Source organism: Lactuca serriola, chromosome 8, assembly GCF_051521515.1.
Source record: "Lactuca serriola cultivar US96UC23 chromosome 8, Lser_US96UC23_V15, whole genome shotgun sequence".
Taxonomy (NCBI): domain Eukaryota; kingdom Viridiplantae; phylum Streptophyta; class Magnoliopsida; order Asterales; family Asteraceae; genus Lactuca; species Lactuca serriola.
The window spans coordinates 317,846,857-317,861,800 of NC_136415.1; positions in this window are offsets into that span (position 1 = coordinate 317,846,857).

The window sequence follows — 14,944 nt, forward strand, 5'->3', positions numbered from 1 at the left end:
TAGGATTATCAAATGTTAGGATCCCTGAATGTTAGCATCTTTGATTTCATGTTCAAAGAAAATGTTAGCTTGGGTGGGTGTTAGCCTGGTGAAGGCCCCTCCGATGCTTAAATCAGTATTGGCTTTCATAATAATAAAAAGAATCAGATAAGAATAGAGTGTAGAGAGAGTGTATCTTGAGGTTTTTTGTTTTTTGTTTTTTTGAAAATTATTGACATTATTGACATGAAGTATGTTTTTAGGTGGAAGACATTCCAAGATCTTAGGAGGACATTTGCTTCAAGGGTGGCTAGCTAATATGCCCCCTTTCATGCTTTTGAATCAATACGATAAGGTCCTTCCCATTTAGGTACCAATTTACCAAGTCACCTACCTGGAATCTTTTGACATTGATGTTTTATTATATGCTTTAGTGATCAATTGTCGATGAGTAGTAATGCAGATCTTGACAAGATTCCTAAGTTCATCATGTTGGGTTTTGAGCATTCTAACACTCCTAAGTGTACATGCAACCCTAAATACCTTGGATTTATTTTTTTCTCTATTATACATGCAATTATGAACATCCAAGGTATTATCCTAATCTAGTATACAAAATAATGAATATAACAAGATATAATACATACCTCTTTAATGTAGAATGTATTCATGAAGATTGAGTGCCTAGTGCCTCAAGTGTGACACCTCAAATGGTTCACACGACACCAAATACACTTGAAATAACTTGAGAGAAACTTGAACACTCCTAAAATCAGCTAGCCCTTTCTTATTATTCATAGTGGCCGATTTTTCCTAAAGAATATGATCTTATATAGTTGTTACAATTAGGGTAAACCCTAATTGTCATGGCCTTCCAATTCCTTGGATCCATGGTTTCAAATACACCATGGAGCATCCATGGACCATCCTATGGATTTTTGCCCAAGTTGATTATCCATGAAGCATTAGCCCACTATACAAGTATGGATGATTTACGCAATCAACCCATATATTTAGTTAGTCTTCTTTTGATCACTTAATTAATTCTAAATTAATTCTTGATCAATACTAATTAAATAATCCTATTAATATATTAGAACTTATAATATATTAATCAACCCTAAGTGTTATTTCTCTCATTATAGTTTATCCAAGTGCATGATGCCATGCAACCCAAATGGACCATGTCGGGTCGGGTCAATTCTTACCAATTATAGTTATGGACTTAGACATTAATCCAACAGTCTTCCACTTGGATAAGTCTAAAACTATTATTGCAAGTATGACTTCAAGAACCGACTGGAAATCGTAGCTCTCAAAAGCTTCCGTCGAACTCTTACCTTGCCTATGAATTCTGACCTTTGTCAATGACTTGTCCATTAGATATGTGATCATATATTCCTCTATTCTGGATATCCTATGGACTGAGACATGGATTATCAATCATTCTCTCTGTCCATTTGTTGTTTCCCGATTTCCGATTCACGATGACTGACTGATTGAACAGATCAAACCAGTCCTGGCTTGGCCAAGCACTCACATGTATCATCATTAAATCATCGAGGGGCCCACATATATCGCTTTTATCCCAAAGGTAAAAGGAATGGATAAACTTCTACTTATATGGCTTGTTTGTCTACTTGTTGAATCATACACAAAGGCACGTTTTATAACATCAAGTTACCAATACGTTTTCGTGCAATCAATGTACTATCAACTCATAGTAACAACTCATATCTCTAGGTTTGAAGAATATAAGATATTATCGTCTCATGATCACTCGAGATAAAATCCATGAAGTGATTCAAATGAGCGCGGGTTGAAACCAATACTCAGAACTTAAGACCTCTCATAAGTGTTGTAGCACAACTTTGTCCACCAACTGTGACCTCTACAAGCCAACTCATGACATTCTTGATTCATATCTACTTCCAACATATGACCGACTGTGGATGGTTTGAATAACTTAGTCATTCCGGAAGAATAACCTAGTTATTATGGAAGTCAAAACATGCAAAGTGAAACACAAGAATAAATGAATCTAATATGGTCTCAGAACTTATGAATATAAATAAAACACCTTTTATTTATCACCATATGATTGCACATTATTCATTATATACTGTTTCATCTATCAACATTATTCTTGAATTTAAAACAATAGTTGTTCCATGCTCCAAGCATGTACACTATGTTTTCTAAACACTAGTCATGCCATACACCAAGTATGCATACTATGTTTGTCTATGACCCTTACTTTGTGAAATAAACCAATTCACTAAAATTTCAATGATTCTAATTTCACACTCCCGAATTCTTATGGCAAATGCAACAATTCCAAATTCATGCCATTTTACCTAAATCAGTTTGATTCTTAACTTATATGAAATTATTCTCTTGTAATGATTATGCACAAAGTCACAATGACTTGACAACAAACATTACGGAGCATTCCAAAGAAGATCAACTCCTTGGAAGAATCCTTCTTGCATTAAGTTTCCTAATCTTATACAGACTTATTGAACAACTTCCACCAATGGGATCATTTTCACATTCCCTTTTTGACTATCACTTTTGAACAAGAGCTGCCTCTTTTCAGAATATGTGAATATGGTCCTTCCAACAATTAACACTATACTTCCAACTGTCCCTGAGCAACCAATCTTTGGTAATCCTTAGATTGTCCTCGACAATTGCTTAATTGTTTTAGTCATATCCAGTTCTAGACCTTTTCCCTTCTTAATGCCCCAGGCATCTGGAAAATTTTAGACAGGATGAATATAACACATGTAATCGATCCTATATCCGAAGAATATGGGACACGATTCATGATGTCTCACATAAAAGACTAAACTAGTCTTTTGCTATAATATTTTCATTTATATTTGCCAAGTTCTCATAATTCTGATCATGAAAAGGGATGTCGTAATCATAATCGAATTTTAGAACGCAAAGAATGAACCCATATATATAATTTCCTTATGTTGAGCCATTCCAATATGAAATTCATATATATTCTTGACTAAATCTGATTAAAATCTCAATCTAAGCTTTTAGAATTGAAATGAAGTATAAATTCATCTCTCTTAATTATAGCAAAACAACTTTTTCAACCACTGCACCCTCACGAATTGAGACTTTTGTTTTCTATAGTTAACATTGCTAACTTTCAACCTTTATCATAATTATCATGCTCCCACTAACATGATGATTATTATAATAACACTTATACTCCCACTAGCTTTGACATGTACTCAAAAATCAGCTGGACTTCTAGAAATCAATACTTTATTGACTTTCTTACCAAAGTTCAGATTTCTGATACTAGATTGCTTTGATAAAACTTTATCAAAATCATACACCTTGCCTTAGATAGCTCACAGGTGTGTCTAAACAATTTTGAAAAGGGATGCCGTAATCATAATGTTTAGACCTCTTTTCATTTCCACAATTGCTATCTACTCAAAATCTACTCAGTGAACGAGTTTCCTTACCATCATTTTCATGAATCGAAGATAAACCTTACGACACTTTGATTTTATGGTGTAAGTGTTCCTATCCATGTGAATTTGTCAAAACCATAATCATAAGACTAGGTTAGTGACAAATCCTAACTCATATGGATTAAACTTGTGCAATGTTTACTTCTTGCCACCTGGCAGCTTAAGGGCCTGCCATTGCTTCCAAGTAGCTATGCAAACAATTGAGAACATGTAGAACTTAAATGTATATCCAACTTAACTGGAATGCGCACAGAAATGTCAACACGATAGGTTATAAACCTCACATCGTGTGTTAGTATTAAACTACATGTTTTTATTCTTGATTAGATCTTGAAATTTTTTCAGGATCTTTAAGACTCCCACTATCCTCTTGACATATAAGACTATCTTGCCAAATATTCAAGAGATAGTGTGGATTCTTATCAAGACAGACACTTAACACAATTAGCCTTAGTTGGTCTTTGTTTTATCTAAAACATCACAACTTACAAATTTCAAATGTATAGGAGTAGAAAACTTTTACTCTTACATTTGACATGTGTTTTTAAACCTTATTTAAGACTTATCACTCAAGTTACAATCTTGGAGTATGACTCTAAGACTTGTATTGGAACAAAGTATGACTCATCTTCTTGATTTAACCATTTCAACAATTCAAGTTCCTCTTCTTAGTCATAAGAATGCACTAAGATTTCCTTAGAGAACTAATTGTGCTATGGTTTCTTAATCATTAAGATGATCACAAAAACTGATACTAAAGTACTCTCGCATCTGTTTAGATTTGAGAAACTTTTATCTTTCTGCCTAATTTGACTTTTCTTATTCGTTCTGCCGTACATTGAAACTTTTCCAATGTTTCAGAATTATACTTAAACTTGTAAGTATAACCATATTTACTGAACTTAAGTAGATCATGACGAATAGTCTTATCGATCTTTTGTGGTGGACTTGACCAGTGCATAAGAATGTGTACTCGATCCCTTATTCCTTCACTTGACTCACATATACATGTGAACAAGGAACTAGTCTTAATTTTCCAAAGATGAAAAATTCTCATTCATCATGCTATACAACTTGCATGACTCCAAGTTCCGGTCCAATTGAAACTTGGCTAATGAGAATCTTTCCTTATTTGGTAAATTTAGACACTACCACAAATGAAAGAATCAAATTCATATTTCCACTCTTGCTCTTAATGGGATCTTTATAAGCAACACAAATTTTCACAAATGCCCTTGTAAAGATATTTTAAAATAAATAAAATCATCATTTTTCCTTTTATTTTAAAAACTTTGCGGAAAAACTATCCTTACAATGCAAAAGAGAATGAAAACTTTATTGTTATCCATTCCTAAGCAATATATCATAACTCCTAAGAAGTAGCTTAAGAATCCGATCTTCAAACTATGCGATAGAAATCCATCTACACGATCAGATTCAGCATATTCTTTCTTTAAGTTTCTTCACTTTTCTTTGATTCTTAAAACATCACCATGTAACCCAGTCACATCATGTATCAAGAATCTCAGAGTAGAAACTTAGCAAAGTTAGATAGTGGACTTTACCTGAACTAGAGTCAAACTTATTGACTTTAACACCCGTTCGGCTAGCGTCCCTCCACCGGTCAAGGAAGCGGTGGGTGAGAGTGGACACCCATTAAACTGCCATTTTATAGGCAATAACCTTATACCCCCCTTATCGTGAATGAGGCCTACTAACGGTATGACCGACTTGCTCTTATACATATATATAAATATTATTAACTTATAATATTATAAAGTATAAGGGTTGAATTTTAACTATTAAAATTCTAAGGGCTAACTTGGAATTAAAGTATTCATAAGAGATAACTTTTCAAATTCCAAAACTTGAGGGCAAGTTTTGAAACTATTCAAAAATAATTAATTCCATAAATTATGTGTTTAAAGTAGTTTTAATTAAAAACTCTTCAAGTTCCATTACTTGAGGACAAGTTATGGAAGACTTTAAATTAATTAATAAAAAAATAACTTTTTTTTTATTGTAACTTATGGACCTAATTAAGGTTACACTATTTTTTATTTATTATTTAATGAGGAGACTCTTGAACCTCTATAACATGAAGACAAGTTATGGAGTCATAAACCATTTAATTAGAACTAGACTCTTCATTTTGTAACCTTTGCAAACTTTTATGAGTTTTATGATTCTTAAATGTGACTTTTCATAAAACTTGAGGACAAGTTACAAAAACACACTTTGGAATCAACTCTTAGATTAAAATGGATTGAAATCAACTATTTCACACAACTTTTCTATTAATCTAAGAACAAGATAATTCAAATCATCAATCTTCAAGAAATTAGCATGAACATACAAACTAATACAAATCTTGAAATTATGACAATTATCTTAGAAATTGGATTAGCATGAACATTACCACATCAAAAACAAGTTTATAAGTCCAAAAACATCTTAGGGTAATGTTCCTAGTCCAATTCCAGCCAAAACAATCGAATATATGTTGTCAGGGGGTCCAACTCGTCGAGTGCACGAACCAACTCGGCGAGTTGGATGCATTTTGCCTTGGACTCTGCGAGTCTGCTGTGCAGACAGCATCAAAACTCGATTTTTTCAGCTACTTTTGCAAGTATAACAAGAAAACAAGCCTAGGCTCTGATACCACTGTTGGATTTTGAGCATTCTAACACTCCTAAGTGTACATGCAACCCTAAATACCTTGGATCTATGTTTTCTCTATTATACATGCAATTATGAACATTCAAGGTATTATCCTAATCTAGCATACAAAATAATGAATATAACAAGATAGAATACATACCTCTTTAATGTAGAATGTCTTCATGAAGCTTGAGTGCCTAGTGCCTCAAGTGTGACACCTCAAATGGTTCACACAACACCAAATACACTTGGAATAACTTGAGAGAAACTTGAACACTCCTAAAATCAGCTAACCCTTTCTTATTATTCATAATGGCCGATTTTTCCCAAAGAATATGATAATATATAGTTGTTAATATTATGGTAAACCCTAATTGTCATGGCCTTCCATTTCCTTGGATCCATGGGTTCAAATACACCATGGAGCATCCATGGACCATCCTATGGGTTTTAGCCCAACTTGATTATCCATGAAGCATTAGCCCACTATACAAGTATGGATGATTTACACAATCAACCCATATATTTAATTAGTCTTATTTTGATCACTTAATTAATTCTAGATTAACTCTTGATCAATACTAATTAAATAATCCTATTAATATATTAGAACTTATAATATATTAATCAACCTTAAGTGTTATTTCTCTCATTATAGTCTATCCAAGTGCATGATGCCATGCAACCCAAATGGACCATGTCGGGTTGGGTCAAGTCTTACCAATTATAGTTATGGACTTAGACATTAATCGAACACATCAATGGTGTCAAGATCCTATCATTGTTCTCATGATCTTGTAGTTGATATCTTGCTGTTTGGATCACCACCTCAGTAGGGATCACAACTTCTATCCCAAACATTCATGATCCTTTCTTCTCATCTGACCTTTCCTTTAGATTGTTGACTATGATCGTATTGTTGGATTTATCTTGGCCATTAGCTTGAGGGTAAACAGGAGTGGACATTATCATCTTAATCCCCTAATGTAACAACCCGAAATTTCATATCACTTCTTGTATCACAACTTGTAATCCGATCCGATCAACCAAACGTTATTTTCAATTTCGTTTCCAATTTCACCATTTTATTAAATTCATTAGTTTATATTGACCTAAAATGACTTAATGTGTGTCTTAATACATTAGAAATCATTTTAAACACCTAACTTTAGTGATCGGAATATTTCTAGAAATTACCATATCGGGTTACGGTAACTCAATCGGGTACGACCAAAAACCTCATTTAACGTCGGTATCGGGTAGAATTCTATCGTGTCCAATTCCCGAACATTATATAAACATGTTTAAGACTCCATTTGAAGCCTTTGGCCAAATTCTCACTAAACTCTTACAACCTCTCTCCTCCAAGCTAGAATTAAGGTCCAAATCACAAGTTTAAGGCTTCAAATCTTTAAGGTAACCTCTCTAGCATGTTATTCATCATCTTTAACCTTCAAATTGATGAATTAATTGAGTTTTGGGGTCAAGAACATGAGTTTACGGCCAAGGAGCAAGCTTGGGCCGTAAACTCCATTTTATGGGGTTTTAAGCTCTTAAACTCCTTCCAAAACTCAATTGGACTCTAGATATGGATAAGGGACTTTAAGATATGGACTCTAATCAATTAAAACTTGAACTTTGTGAAGTTTGAAGGAGTTTACGGCCAAGGAGCATTCTTGGGCCGTAAACTCATTAAACTAGGGTTTTCATGCCTTTAAACCCTTCCAAATCACTTCTAAGGCTTAGATATGAATTATAGGACCTTGGATATAGCATTTGGACACTTGAATCATAACATTTGAAGGACTTATGTGAGTTTACGGCCAAGGGGAGTGCTTGGGCCGTAAACTCCCTAAAACAAGGCATAAAATAAATTTTAAAGTGTTAGAAAGCCATCCAACACCACCAAAAGCCTTGGAATAAATCAAGGGACCAACCAAAAATAGTTTAAGGGACTTAAACACAACATTTGTGGGTTTTCTAAGAGTTTACGGCCAAGGCTTGTTCTTGGGCCGTAAACTCCAAAAATTTTGGTGTTAGAATGCAAACTAAACACCCCTAAAGCCTTTAGATGAATTTTAGAGACCCTTCTATGCAAGTTTTAGACCTTGAAACACATTATATCACCCTATATAAGAATTTACGGCCATGAAGAGGGTCTCATGGGCCGTAAACTCCATAGCAACCCTCAAATGTCCCATAAAACTCATGATAGGTCTTGGAATAATCCTATTAATCACATGTGATTTGTTTTAACAACATTTAGCATCATTTTTATAAGGATTAAGGAGTTTATGGCCATGAGCCTATGCTAGGCCGTAAACTCCCATAAATTAATCATGTTGGTGATTTTAATCCATTCCAAGCATTTAGAACAAATCCTAGAAACATTTCCCATGTCCATGTAAGCTATTTAAGCCATTTAAGCACCCAAAACCACACCCACATGAGTTTACGGCCGTAAACTCATGTATGTGTGTGTTTTGTGGGTGTAAACTCATTTAAATGTTTACTTATGGAGAGTAAACTCAAGTCCCAAGTCCCTTGTGCCTTTACACGTCCTTAAACGCCACCCGGGTCACTCCAAACGCTCATTTTAAGGTGTTTAACCTCATTGGAGTGTAATGTTCCATATGATTAGTGAATGTATCCCTAATTTTATATATATGGACATCATTTCATTTTACATAGGGTCATCGCGAGTAATCAAACCCCGAACCAACGTCTAGCATTCAAAACCGACACGTTTCCGAGTCCGGTGAGTTCATACCCCTACCTTTTTCACTGTTTTTCACTGTTTTCAGGGGGGGGGACACAAGCAAAGTACAAGGGTTTTCTTGTACTCAAAACTTATTTTTCGTGTGTGTGTTTCATATTTCTTATGCTTTTAATACTGATATACGTACCTGATAACCAGTAGATCATACAGTTCATTTAACATTTACTTGTGAAATGGATTTTATAAACGGTTATGTTTTATATATTTCACAAATGGTTTCCACATTTTATAAGTTAAAAGCATGACATTATAACACATGAACAATATAATTCGTACACTGTCTTGTCCTCGGTAACATTCCACAGAGATACGCGAATGGAGGATTATCCTATTATTACTAGTAAATTTGTTATTCCGTATGATTGGAGACACGTCCTCGGCGAACACTCCACAGAGATACGCGAGTGGAGGACTACACCCGTAACCAGAATCTCTGGGATTTAGAGAGCGTGACTTGAGTGTATAGATCTATACGGGGCTGACTACCCCACACCTGGCTGCTAGCTACAGCCGAACCAAAATGGTTCAAGGGTGACAAAAGTCATAAGGTTTGTGGACTACTTATTGCCACAAGGCTGTGGACTACTTACTGCCACAGGTTCAGTCTTTAGTATGGTTATGGAACTTGCAACTAGGATAACAGAGATTTACTAATAGTAATAATGAATCACATACTACATTTTACAAATAACTAGGATTCAGTTTACATCTTTTACACCTTTTACATCTTTTACATATGATAACCAACCTTCAGGAAGGTATGGGACCTTCCTGGGAAATCTTGTACACAACCAGGTCTAATAGAATACATCTTTTACATTGAAAACAAACATACAGGAAAGCATGGGGCATTCCTGGGTAACCTACACATAATCAGACAAGAGTAACCAACTGAATAACATTACATCTTTTACAATAACTACACTTCAGGAAAGTATGGGACTTTCCTGGGAATACACTGATACATTAAAGACATTAAAAAAATGTACCGGATAACTAAACCATACATTACTCTTATGAAACAACAACCAACTTTTAAGAAAATATGGGATTTTCTTGGTGTGTGTTACATTTTCAGAAACAGAAAGGAAACATAAACATTTTCACAAAACAAAACTGCTTATGAACTCACCAGCATTATGCTGATTTTCAAATTGCTTGTGTTCTCAGGTCAACGATAGTACAGGTACCCGAAGACTTACTTGGTTAAAGATCGTGTGCGTGCAAGGCTCGTTCATTTTGTTTATATCTATATTATGTATCACAACTGTATAAACTGTGTCTTTTGAAAGAAATTGTAAAACTTTTAATATGTAATGTAATGTTTGTTTCACTTTACTTACTATGTACATTGGATTTGATACTCAACGTGGAGTCAACCCCGGAAATGTTTCCGCCTTCGGTTTTCGGGGTGTGACAGAATGGTATCAGAGCCCTTGTTTATAGTGAATAAAGTATACCAAACCTTACATGGTATAAAACTATAAACACTAAAAGGGCCTAAGTGCTCTGAAATAAAAGTATCTTCAGACTACAAGTATTTTCAAAAATATACAAGTATACCGAACCGTCGAGATTCGTATCTATAAGTAGAACAAAACATAAGTAAACGGGTGTTGTGTATTGCAGTTAAACCTGGGCAGTTATGTAGTCGTGTCTAGGGTCATTCGAGACACGGCCAACATGTGCCTGGGAGTGATTATGATATGCGGCATGCCTAAAACTTACCCTAATACCACAAACATCGAACTAGTATCGTAGCAAACCATGAAATACTATGGGAGTATTTCTCAAACCATCGTACATGTTTAGACCCCCGAACATTCCATTATTGATAGTTTACTTGCTTCAATAACTCTTTCCTGCTTTACCGCTTAATTGGAGTTAATACCTGTCATATCTCTCGATTCAGAGGACTTATCATCCTCTCTCTTTATTGATCTTATTAGATCAAGATGCCTCCCAGAAGAAGATCCAACTCCAACAACCCTCCACCACCTCCTCCTGAAATCGATCCCGTGTTATTTCAAACAGCTGTTACCGCCGCGGTGGCAGCTGCCATGTCCCAGCTAAATACCGGTGGTTCAGGAGGTAGTAATCAAAATCAAGATGGTAATCAGGAACGCCGTAAGGAGGGTTCCTATAAGGATTTCATGAATGCGAAGCCTTCTTTCTTCAATGGCACTGGTGGTGTCATTTCCTTATCCCGATGGTTCGAGAGAATCGAATCCATCTTCGAAATTTGTGCCTGTGATGAGTCCGATAAGGTCAAGTTCGCAGCTTGTACCTTCCTTGATAAAGCATTGACTTGGTGGAATGGCCGAGTCAAATCCTTAACTCTCCCCGTAGCCAATGCCATGGGCTGGGAGACTATGAAAGAACTCCTCCTTGCCGAATATTGTCCCAGAGGCGAAATGCAGAAACTAGAGCACCAGCTCTGGAACCTGAAGATGAAAGGTTCCGACATTGCTGCCTACACTTCCCGATTTGATGATCTTGCCCTTCTCTGCCCTGGACTAGTCACTCCTGAAAGCAAAAAGATCGAGAGGTTTATTTGGGGGTTAACCAATCCGACCAAAGGTCATGTTTTAGCTGCTCGCCCAGATACTTATGACAGTGCTAAAACTCTAGCCCAAGCTATAATTCATCACAGTGATGATATTGAGGAAGCCACCACTGCTACCCCTGAGTCGACCAAAAGCAGTGGCGAGAAAAGAAAATTCTGGAAGAAAAAGAAGGGTCAATCTTCCCAAGGCTCCTCCAAAAGACAACAAACAGTAGCAGTTCATGCTGCTACTACCCCCGTAGCTGCTGCTTCTGTTGTGGGATCCACAACACCAACTCCTACCAACCGATATGTTGGTAACCTCCCTCTTTGTGAAAAATGCAAGTATCACCACAACCCGGGTCCCTGTCGAGAACTATCCTGTACCAATTGTGGTAAGAAGGGTCACACTGTTCGATACTGCAAAGCTCCGACTCAGTCAGCAAATCAATCTTCTGGAACAGGCGTTGGTCAAGCCTGTTATCACTGTGGTGAAGCCGGGCACTTTAAAAGGAATTGCCCAAAGAAGACTGTTGCAGGCAACATAGGAAGGGTCCTTGCTATGGGACGAGAAGAAGCAGTTGCCGATCCCAATGTTGTCTCGGGTACGTTTCTTCTCGACAACTCGTATGCTAATATTCTTTTTGATTCGGGCACTGAAAGAAGTTTTGTTAGCCATGCATTCAAACATAACCTAAAACATGATTCCCAACCTCTAACCGAAATGTTTACCGTCGAAATGGCAAACGGAGAGAAAGAGAGTGCAAGTGAGGTATTCGTAAATTGCATTCTCACCTTGAACAACCATTCATTTCCTATCGATCTTATGCCCGTATCCATAAAGAGCTTTGATGTTATTATTGGCATGGATTGGTTGAGTCCCAATCATGCAGATATCCTTTGCTTCGAAAAAGCCATCCGTCTTAACCTTCCTTCGGGTCAAACTTTAGTGATCTATGGCGATAAACTCGGTTCCAACCTTCATATCATTTCCTGCATCAAAGCTCAGAAACTCCTGCAAAAGGAGTGTATTGCATTCTTAGCCCATGTAATCAATGAAAATCAAGAAGTTAAAGACCTCGCGAGCATCCCCGAGGTCTGTAATTTTCCTGATGTGTTTCCCGAAGAGCTTCCAGGAATTCCTCCAGAACGTCAGGTCGAGTTCCGTATTGACCTAATTCCTGGGGCTACTCCTGTAACGAAGTCTCCGTATCGCTTAGCTCCAGCAGAGATGCAGGAGTTATCCAGTCAACTTAACGAGTTGCTTAACAAAGGATTTATTAGACCGAGTTCCTCACCCTGGGGAGCTCCAGTTTTGTTTGTCAAGAAGAAGGATGGATCCTTTCGTATGTGTATTGATTATCGTGAGCTAAACAAGTTGACTGTCAAAAACCGATATCCTCTTCCTCGAATAGATGACCTTTTCGATCAACTCCAGGGAGCCAGTTACTTCTCTAAGATAGACCTTCGGTCAGGGTACCATCAGTTGCGAGTTCATGAAAGTGATGTGCCCAAAACAGCTTTCAGGACTCGATATGGACACTACGAGTTTGTAGTGATGCCCTTCGGTCTAACCAACGCACCGGCAGTGTTTATGGATTTGATGAACCGGGTGTGTCGTCCTTATTTGGATAAATTTTTCATAGTATTCATCGATGACATACTCGTCTATTCCCGAAGTGAAGAAGACCACAAACAACACTTGAGGTTAGTGTTGGAGACCCTGCAATCCGAGAAATTATACGCGAAGTTTTCAAAATGTGAGTTTTGGATACGGAAGGTAACTTTCCTTGGTCATGTGACAAGTGAGGAAGGTATTCATGTTGATCCTTCCAAGATTAAGGCAATAGAGAATTGGTCAGCACCGAAGACACCCACAGAAATCCGACAATTCTTGGGTCTCACTGGCTATTATCGAAGGTTTATCCAAAACTTTTCCCGAATCGCCAAACCTCTAACCACTCTAACACAGAAAGGTGTACCCTTTTGTTGGGGTGATAAGCAAGAGACCGCATTTCAGACATTGAAGAAAGCTCTGTGCAGCGCGCCTGTCCTATCCCTACCCGAAGGGACAGAGGACTTTGTTGTCTACTGCGACGCGTCTACTCAAGGTTTAGGCTGTGTGCTTATGCAGAGAGGAAAAGTGATTGCTTATGCCTCTAGACAGTTGAAAACACACGAGGTCAACTATACCACACACGACTTGGAGCTAGGAGCCGTAGTTTTTGCATTGAAGATTTGGAGGCATTACCTTTACGGAACCAAGTGCACGATCTTTACTGATCATAAGAGCCTGCAACATATTTTCGACCAAAAAGACCTGAACATGAGACAAAGGCGATGGGTAGAACTACTAAGTGATTATGAGTGTGAAATCCGCTACCATCCCGGCAAGGCCAATGTGGTAGCAGATGCCCTTAGTCGAAAGGAGAGTACCAGCAACAAAGTGAAGAGTCAGTCGATAACCATCCATTCCAACCTACCCGTGCAAATCCGAGAAGCTCAGTTAGAAGCCCTGAAACCTGAGAACATGACAACTGAAGCTTTGAGAGGAATGGAAAAGAAACTTGAGATCAGAAGTGACGGAGTCCATTGTTTTATGGATCGAATATAGATTCCCAAGTCCGGAAGATTTAGAGAGTTAGTCATGGAGGAAGCACATAGAACTAGATACTCTGTTCACCCGGGCTCTGACAAGATGTACTTAGATCTCAAGAAGCAATATTGGTGGCCAAATATGAAGGCTGAGATAGCTTCATATGTGGGCAAGTGTTTGACTTGCGCCAAGGTAAAAGTTGAACATCAGAAACCCTCGGGTCTGCTCCAGCAACCTGAGATACTTGAATGGAAATGGGAGATGATCACCATGGATTTCATCACCAAACTACCCAAGCGCTTGAATGGGTATGATACCATTTGGGTGATTGTCGATCATTTGACAAAATCAGCTCACTTCGTACCAATTAAAGAATCATACAAGATGGAAAGACTCGCACGGATATATATATTCAAGAGGTAGTCCGACTGCACGGCGTACCTACATCCGTTATCTCTGATCGAGATAGCAGGTTTACTTCCCGCTTTTGGCAGTCTCTTCAGAAAGCCCTTGGAACCCAACTAGACATGAGCACGGCATACCATCCTCAGACTGATGGTCAAAGTGAGAGAACAATCCAAACTCTGGAGGACATGCTTAGGGCATGTGTCATTGACTTTGGAAAGTCGTGGGACGCACATCTACCATTGATCGAATTCTCATACAACAACAGTTACCACACCAGCATTAGAGCTGCCCCGTTTGAAGCCCTATACGGTCGCAAGTGCAGATCCCCTCTATGCTGGGCCGAGGTAGGAGATACACAGTTAGCCAAGAGTCGAGTCCCCGACAGTGCACTTACCGGTCCTGAAATCATCCGTGAAACCACTGAGAAAATTATCTAAATCCGTGAACGACTAAAGGCCTCACGTGATCGTCAG